Source organism: Hemicordylus capensis, chromosome 5 (genome assembly GCF_027244095.1).
Source record: "Hemicordylus capensis ecotype Gifberg chromosome 5, rHemCap1.1.pri, whole genome shotgun sequence".
Classification (NCBI taxonomy): Eukaryota; Metazoa; Chordata; class Lepidosauria; order Squamata; family Cordylidae; genus Hemicordylus; species Hemicordylus capensis.
This window is the reverse complement of record NC_069661.1, coordinates 114,195,878-114,205,000: the sequence shown is the minus strand read 5'-3', so window position 1 is coordinate 114,205,000 and position 9,123 is coordinate 114,195,878. Positions and strand designations below refer to the sequence as shown.

The 9,123-nt window shown below is 43.5% G+C and overlaps 1 long non-coding RNA gene across 2 annotated transcripts in view; it reads left to right on the top strand.

Moving 5' to 3' along the window:
* LOC128326268 (uncharacterized) overlaps positions 1–9,123 on the top strand; it is a 64,353-nt gene that overhangs the window by 5,406 nt on the left and 49,824 nt on the right. Inside the window, exon 3 of one of the 2 annotated variants that reach the window (XR_008307919.1) lies at positions 7,481–7,602. The exons of the other annotated variant lie outside the window; for it this stretch is intronic. This is a non-coding gene — a long non-coding RNA (uncharacterized LOC128326268). Of the gene's footprint in view, positions 1–7,480; positions 7,603–9,123 lie in introns of those variants that run through there. 2 annotated transcript variants of the gene reach the window in all.

The following is a 9,123-nucleotide window of genomic DNA, read 5'->3' as shown; positions in this document are numbered from 1 at the left end:
TGGGGTTGCAACTTGCCTAGGGAGCAAGAGGCTGTAAGTACAAATCCGTGCTGGTGTGCTTCCAGACTGTGCCTAGTACACATACATTTGTAGTCACCTATATCGGGCAGCAGTGATATAGGAAAAATGTGCTGGAGGTGGATGCTCACTTTAGTGGCATCATTTCATACTGTGAGAGAGGAGGCAATGGTAAACCGTTCCTGTATTCTACCAAGAAAACCACATGGTTATGTGATCGCCAGGAGTTGACATCAACTCGACAGCACAATCTTTCCTTTCCTTTCTTTTACTCTCTCTTGTGCCTGAATAACATGACTCTCGGGAACACATGGTCCCAACTAAACCACCAGACTAGGTCCTGGTCTCTGAATGTGTGAAGTTTCTGGTTCAAGCCTCTCATTCTTTGATAATGGACACACTGGAGCCCTATTCACACAACAAGATTTATCCTGCGTGTGCAAAATGAACATGTGTAGAGCAGGAGATGGCAAATTCTGCCCCCACACCAGACCTGTGTACAATATCTGCCTACAGTGTGCCTACACTTCTAGAATCAAATTTTAAGCACATGTCCTGGTATTTGCCTCCATTCATCACTTGGTTCTTCCTTGCTCCCTTTGTTGCTTTCCTAATTCTTTGCTTTAGATTGTAAACTCCTTGCCTTTTGTTGTTGTTAAGCTCTGAGGCTGTCGCCACTGATCCCAATGGTGCTTTGGTGTCTGGTGCCACTGATCCCAATGGTGCTTCGGTGGCAAACCAACCTGTGGAGCTAGCCTCCTCAACAAGGTCAAGGGAGAGAGTGCTCCTTTAGCCCCATTTTTTAATTATGGGCGGTGCCGGCTACTTTCAGCTGGTGCTGTAGCAGTGATGCTTGCCTGTCCATTGCTGCTGGGATACCCACCATGCACCATGGGATTTCCAGGGGCCAGGCAATCCCTAACCCTCCGCACTGTCCTGGGCCCTGACCCTCCACACTGCCTAGGCCAGTGGAGGATCGTCTGGGTACGTGGGGAGAGTTCTCAGCAAGGACTGATGAGTCATCTGCAGGAAAGGTAAGTTAGAGCTGCCTTCCCCACTGCCTGCCCTCAGACCCTTCTCACTGGTTGTGAGAAAGGACTCTCAACGTGTGTACTGATGTTGCTCTCAACACATGGAGAACAGAATTTTTCAAACTCCACTCCAGGGAAGTTAGAGAGTGATAACATTCTTAGCTTTAAAAAATAACTCACTCATGTAATTGTTCACCCTCGGACCTATGTATAAACTGGTTGGCGTTTGGAGCTTGGCATATGGCGCATGGCCGCAGCTGGAGAACAAGATCATCCTGGAGAGAATCTATCTATGTGGTCGTTAAGAGTCAACACTGCCTTGACGGCATCAATCAATCCATCCATCCTAATGGTAAAGGCAGTGCAGATGGGGGGGGGGGTAGCTAAAGAAAGAAGAAAGCAGCCTCTGTACCTTTAGAAGAGGTGGCAAAGGGCGGCATTGGGGGCTCCTCCACGTCTTCCGCTTGCCTCCCAAATGCCAGCCTGGCTGTGGCTCAGTTCGGGCCTCTGAGCATGCGCAGAGGCCATTTGCATCCCCACCACCCTCAGGAATGGAAAAGTTTCAGGAGCATAGTATTGTGACCAGGGTGCAAGAGCTACCCCAACATAAATGGCCCTTGCTGAACTGGAGCATCATAATTTTAGCAAATAGCAAAAGCAGGGGGAAGGGGAGTGCGGAGAGAAAATACGTTTTGAGATTATTTCTAGCTTCATTCTAATTGTATAAATTAGAAACAGCCTGGTTATAAATATCTTACAATAAAATAAGATTTGGAATGGAAATATGAACATGCACCTGCCTATAGTTGTACTGACAGTAACACTATGACAAGATAAGGGGATGCAGAGAGGCAGCAGGGGAGGGGGGAGAGAAGAATATGCGGCATCTAGGGAAACCGTTGTGTGGATAGGCTGCTGAATAGCTACTCAAAAGCCTGACAGAATAAGATGAGTCCTTTAGAATGAAGGAAGATTTAATTCAATAGAGAAGGCAATGGAAAAAATAGCATTCTATTCATTTGCATGTTAGTTATTAAGCAGATGGGGAAATGAGTCTTCTTTCCCTTTAACTTTTAGCTCTCTGCAGGAATTGAGAAGTTTCAGTATTTACTGGAGCTGCAGCTGTAATTTGTCTTTCTCTGTTTGGAATTCTGCTCATGGGATGCACACTTTGGAAAAGGAGCAAATTAACTTGATGTGAAATAGCGATGTGTTTTGTGTTCTGGTGTTGTCGGTTCCGCTCCATTGTTCTTATGTAATCGTTAAAGAAAGGTGCTCTATCTGGATCATACATTTGGATCTGAGAAATGGAATACATGATTTTCAGCTACTTTTCTCAATTCCAATACAACCCGAATTTCCCTCCAACCGCAGAAGGAGATGCTCGGGCTCAACTTTAGTTAGGCCACCATGGGGCAGAAGCATAACTTGCATGCATTTTCTCCCTCTTCCCCTTATTTGTTAGGAATTCTGAAGTTACTATCGGGACCAACTCTATGAGTTCCCTCATAGTCTTTAAGATCAACTTAAATGTAATGCATGGAGAGGCATTCACAGTGTTGGACATTTCCCAGTGTCTCCACCTTGAGAGGGAAATCCCAAACTATCTCAATTAAAATATCCCCACACATGTTCTCATACATGCTGTTTGTGTGTGAATGGGGGAGGGGGGAGAGAATTACAGTGGTAACATGTCAGTTACATGACATTGAACCACTGTAGTTGTCATGCACAATTGTATCCTTGTAGCCCATCTGCAGATAATGTAATATCAGTTGTGTTAACATGTCCAATTTATAAAGCACCTAAAAAATAACCAAAAAGGCCACAAAGAATTTAATGCCCCAAATACAGGCACTTGGTAGGGCTGCAGCTACTTAGGCAGGCAGGACAAATAAAAGGAGAACTCAAGATAGATAGCAGCCATCTCACTCCCATGTCCTCTGCTGTAAATACTGTCCAACAGCTACTCAGGACTAAATACACTCTCCTGGGGGTATTACAGACAGGGCTTTCCCCGCAAATCCACTCCTGATTGGAGTGTGCCAGTCCACATATTCACTGAATTTAACCCAACCTCACTGCGGGCTATCAGGGACCAGGACAGACAGGGCTTTGTCTTTCTCTGAAGGGAGGCTGTGAATTCTGGCTTAACCCGAATTATGTCTGGGGTAAATAAAACCCTCTATTTCCAGCAGCTTTTGAAAAAAAACTCCTGAGCGTCTGCTTTCTCCGAAGGTGTTGATGGAGGTGCTGATGGGTATGTGAAGGAGGTGCTGATGGCTGTGCGAATGGTCCATCTAATCCCTCAAATTAAAATGCCTGGAATCCGCTGTGAAGCATATTCACTCTTTGGAAACCCCATGCATAAAGCCATGTGGGAAAAACCTCCTGGAGAAGCTCACCAAAAGATCACACACCAAGCTCACTTCTTGGGGCTTGGAGGGTTAAACAGGAATTCTAACTGTGGTCTTAAAACCAAGGATACAGATTACTTGGAAAGTTGCTTAGTGACACCAAATAAAGCATAAAACAAAATATGACACCACTCATTTGGAGTAGGGATGTGCCCTAACCATGGTTCAAAGTGTGGTTCAAGCACTTTTAGGGAAATTAGGAAGAGAACTTTAAGAAAAAGAAAAGCAGGTGCTTACCTGCTCTCCATTGCCCCTTCCAGCTTCCTGCTGGGGCAGTACACTCCCTTAAAAGTCCTGCATGCTATCAGCATGCACACCTGCACATGGCACCCGTGGAAGTGGTCAGACTGCTCTCGAACCGCCGTTCAGGCTCATCCCTAATTTGGAGGACCCTGCACAGATGATCTATAGCAGGCATGGCCAAACCTGGCCCTTCAGCTGTTGTTGAACACTATCATCCCTGCCCCCAGTTTATGGTATCTGGATGATAGGAGTTGTAGTTCAGCAACAGCTGGAGGGCCCAGTTTGCCCCCCCCCCACCGAACTATAGGAACAGGAGTTTAATTCATTTCAATTGGAAGGGTTCAGTAAGAGTTACTGGCTAGCTTCCAGTAAGAGAAGCTTTGCACCAGTTCAACACACATTCTTCAGATCTGTGTGTGCGTGCACACATATGCACACCGCTGTGCAAAAAGGGATCTTGTGTGTTTCCAGCCATTCAGGGGAAGGAGACGTTCCTTATGCATGCACCTTTTTGCAAGCATAGAGCTGATCTCTACACTCAAGTGAATGCAGAAGCCCTTGTAGATGAGGGAATTTGGTATGTATGTTGGTGCCCCTCTGCCCACATGACATGGCTGGATTGAAGTGCTAGAAGTGACTAGAAGCCCTGCTTATTTCTGGAAAAGATAATCACATGGCTTCCATTTGAAGCAGAATAAGGCATAAATGCTGTCAGATTTAGGTCTTTTTGATCATGCAGGCTTCAGCTCATACATATAGGCTCCTCCTAGTAATTTTCTAGATATATCCGCATGCCCTTCACACTTAGATCCAAGTTTACTTATCACATGTGCAGCTTACATTATTATCAAAAGAGATAAAGCGGCTCCAAAGGAAACAGGATTACCCATGAGAGTGATTAGATTTTAAATTACCAGAGTAAATAACAAACTTCCTGAGCAGCCACGCAGAATATCTGACTTTTCTTGAAATCTTGTTAACAGGCACATTTATCAGTGGTTAGCAATGCATGATTCCAGCAAGCCTGGACTAATTACTGGCCTCGATACTTCTGTCTCCAGTACGGCGGCCTGTACTGATATACGTTCATGTAATGGTCATGCAGTTTGGTAAAGTATATAGAATAATGCAGCGGTCATCATCACACTATTATCTGGAGTAAACCTATCAGCAAGACATGGTTTGTATTGTTGGTTTTGCACTCCCCGCTTCTCCAAGCGATAGGAAGTTCCAAGGGCCACTCTACAAGGTCAGTTTCCTTGTGAGGAAGAAAGTACAAGACTTTTGGTGCCTTTTGCAAATAAACCTCTTATTTAAAAGTGTAGCTTGTGCAGGTAGCCCGCAAGCACGCACATAGGTAACACCAGTTCACAGACAACACCAGTGTGCTAGGAGTTGCTTCCACCAGCAAGAAACCTCTTAGGAATTTTTTTCTAGCCAACTGCAAACCTCATATTCATTTCTTTTCCTTGGCCAGGTTCAAGACCTGTTCTCTTAGATCTCATCCATGCATGTGGGGTATGATGCAAATTCCAGTGGCTTGGAATAACCACTAAAGATAGTTAACCAAGAATAGGAAAGTGTGGAAACTTATATGGCCACCCTTGAATTTTTAAAAAATATTCTGCCTTGGAAGGAATCCTGATATTCACTTCCTGTTTCACTTTGAGTGAAAGTTCAGTGCCAACCTTAGGAATGTATAGAAACTCCCCTTAAATTTCACTTGTTCTATAGAAATTTTCTGGGGCTTCCCTTGAAAATTCTCAGATGCTTCTTCTTGTGAGGAACCTTGATATTTGTTTTTAATTTCACTGTTTCTAAATTTGTTGCCAATCTAATGAAACCCTGTTTCCCATCATCAAGTATCAGGCTATTTAAAAAATCCCAAATGTACTGGCATTTGGCACAATCAAAAAGCAAATTCAGCTTCCAAGACACTGAAAAATAAAATAGGAACATAGGAAACTGCCATATACTGAGTCAGACCATTGGTCCATCTAGCTCAGTATTGTCTTCACAGACTGGCAGTGGCTTCTCCAATGTTGCAGGCAGGAATCTCTCTCAGCCCTATCTTGGAGAGGCCAGGGAGGGAACTTGAAACCTTCTGCTCTTCCCAGAGCGGCTTCATCCCCTGAGGGGAATATCTTGCAGTGCTCACACATCAAGTCTCCCATTCAGATGCAACCAGGGCAGACCCTGCTTAGCTATGGGGACAAGTCATGCTTGCTACCACAAGACCAGCTCTCCTCTCCTCTCCACATTTCTTTTTCCATTTGTGATGTAGGGTGGGTGGGATTTGTGAAAATGCCTTGGCTTCCATAGGTCAAGGATCTTATGGTGGTGGTGGTGGTGGGAATGCATGAACTCTACTTTCTGTGTTATACTGAAAAGGTATTGATTGTGTTACACTGATGCTTGAAACTAGCTCTGGTTATATGTTGGTGCAGTAGCGTAGCTTCTTACTGTTATGGCAGCAGTATCCATTTACCAACAGCTTATCTACGATGTCAACCATTTATCTATCACTCAATCAATCAATCAATCATCTTTATTACAGTTCAAGACCAGCATAAAATAGAATAGAGCATGAATCATTATCAAATTATAAAACAGTAAAGTCATACTACTTTAGAATTACTACTCTAAAATTGTGAAGAATACTATAAAACTATTACCCCTTAAAACAGATAAAAGAGCAAAGGCAAAACTGTAAAATCACTAAGATTATAGTCATAATAGTAAGCATCTTTGTTTAAAAGAATAAAATATAAAATATATAAAATATGTATAAAGCAAAGTAGCTAAAATAAATAATAAAATAATAAGTAGGATAGCTAACTGGGAGGACTGAGCAGAAAAATAAATTAATCAGTAGTTAAAGCATTACAAGGCTAATACATGGTTAAAAACTGGTATATAACCTAAAGGCCTTTGTAGGCCCCCCCTTTCCCACTGGACCCCCCACTGCAAGATAAGCATCACCCCTCTAAACACACACCGTGACACATACAGTATTTTTAACTCGTGGGTTTTTGAGGGCACAAACAGCAATTGAATTCACAAGAATGTAAGAATATAAAATGGGTATATTTATGCAAATATGCATTAACAGAAATATTAACAGAAATATTTCAATACACAACTTGACATATTCCCATCCCACATATTTATTCCCCACCCCACCCCCACCATGTCTAAAGCACCCAACACAGGTCACAATCACACTTGGCTGCCTGGCACAGTGTGGGTCAGCGGTGACCACACCACCCAGGACAGACTAAAGATGATTAAGGGGCCCCCAGGTGGTGTGAAGGCTCTAGACTTTGGCCCCAAAGTCCAGGTGTAAGAGCGCCACACTGCGCACAGAACTCTGCAGTGTTACATGTGAAGGCCTGGTCTTTGTCCAACAGTAACATCCAGGTGTAGGCTTGACTTGAACAACCAGGATACTTTAGTAGTTGTGGGAGTATAAGTTTGGCATGGCTGTCTCTTTAGAAGAGGCAAGAGAGGAGTATGTGCTCTGTGGTTTCAACCTCCCCAGTGTCACAAGGGCAAAATATCTCCATGATTGGAATCTTTCTGTATTTGCCTTCTAAAAAAGCTGAGGAGAGGGCATGACAATGGGCAAGGGTGAAGGCCTTTCTGTGGTCTAGGATTTCAACTGTGTCAAGTACACAGCGGGAATGACAGTGTGTCTAAGTCCTTCCTAGGTCGGCCTGGCACTCAGTGTCTAGTATCCTCTGTTTGATGGCCATTTTTGCCTTGTCACAGCCCATATCAAGAAGTAAAGGAGTGGAAAAGCCCAGAAGCACCACTTTAGTCCAGGTGGCACTTTTCCAGGAGGATGGAAATTGTCCTGCAGGGTCAAAGGGGCCAGGCACCGAGGGCTGAGGGATCGTTTCAGCCAGATGGTAAGAATGGTTATCCACACTCTGGCCTCAGCCCTTATTGTACCAGTTTCCAAGTGTAGGGTAGCATTGGAGACTCAACAAGAAACTTGTAGGGTCACTCTTAGAAATTTAGACTGGACTAATGAGGCAAAATTGGAGGGGCGCCTTGGGTGGGCACCATAGAGTAATTGTGCCAGTGACTGCTGGTACGTATTGGCTGCCTCTAGTCTGTGGAAACTTCAGGATGGCAGTTGAGCTCCTCTGTGTAGTAATGGTGACATAATCACAGAGGACCTTTCTTGAGCCAGTGGCATGAAGCATTTATCAACTGGTAACCTATTTAGTAAGCAGGACAGACCTGTAACTCCAGTCAATTATAGAATATTTGCTGGATCTATATCTGTGTAACTCATTCCCTGTGTCATTCCAAGTTGGCTTAAGATCATGCTATACCACATGATTCAAGAGGTGCATCCAGAATTTATTGTATTGTCATGTATGTGCACAGTGGCACTCCTAAAATTGCCACCCCAAAAGACTCACTTGGCTTGCTTGTGCTACTTAGTTAGCCCTGGTGCAATTCCTGCTCTCTATATACATTCCATAAGATTACAAAAAATGGCCTCCATCCAGCACAGTATTAGGTAAACGTAAATCCTAAGTTAACAGTCTATCTTTCTCAAAGTATGTTTGATAGTAGTTTTTTAAAAAATGTGCCCCCAATCCAGCTCCTGTATGCATCTGCAGACTTCAGCATTCATGCTGAATTATGTACAACTGGGGAATGGTTTTCTACAACCCCATTGTATATTCCCCAACAGTTAAATTAATGAAGTCACGAGGCATGATCTGAGGCACACGGTACAGCCTCCTTGCTGGAGGGAAACAGGTCTAGGTCTGATCAATGCCTAGATGAGAGGATGCTTGGGTACCTCATGTATATTGCCTTGAGCTTTCTGATAAAAGGTAGGATATATTAATTAAATGAATAAAATGAACTAAAATGGAGTGGCCCCTGCTTGCTCAGAACTATAAGCCTAAGGCCAACAAGATTTCAGGGATAGCATCTGCATGTCCTTAGACCCAATGGAGCTTTGGATTGTGGCCATTATTGATTACAAGACGTGTGTATTGAAGTTTCAGTTCAGTTTAGAAGATGAAAACGTCTGAATATTTAACAAACAAAGAAAAACAAAGACATATGGGTTGTTAAAATAGTATTTTCAACCACAATTCTGAAACTTTAACAAGGTGTACACCCTGTGATAGTAGCAGCTAGTCAGATGGTTCAGACAATTAATCTGGTTCTTGTATTTTAAAATAAAAAGAGGTGGGGGAAGAAAGAGAGAGAAAACGCTTGGTGCATCAGAAATCATTAAGACTGAAAACGAGGAGACCATTCTTTTTCCTCAGAATTCAAAGGAATGAGGTGTTTTTCAAGCTGATAAAATATCAGCCAGCTAATACTTCTGGAGAGGATTGTCAGCCTTCCAACTGCCTGTGATGCTGAATCATGCGCTAACC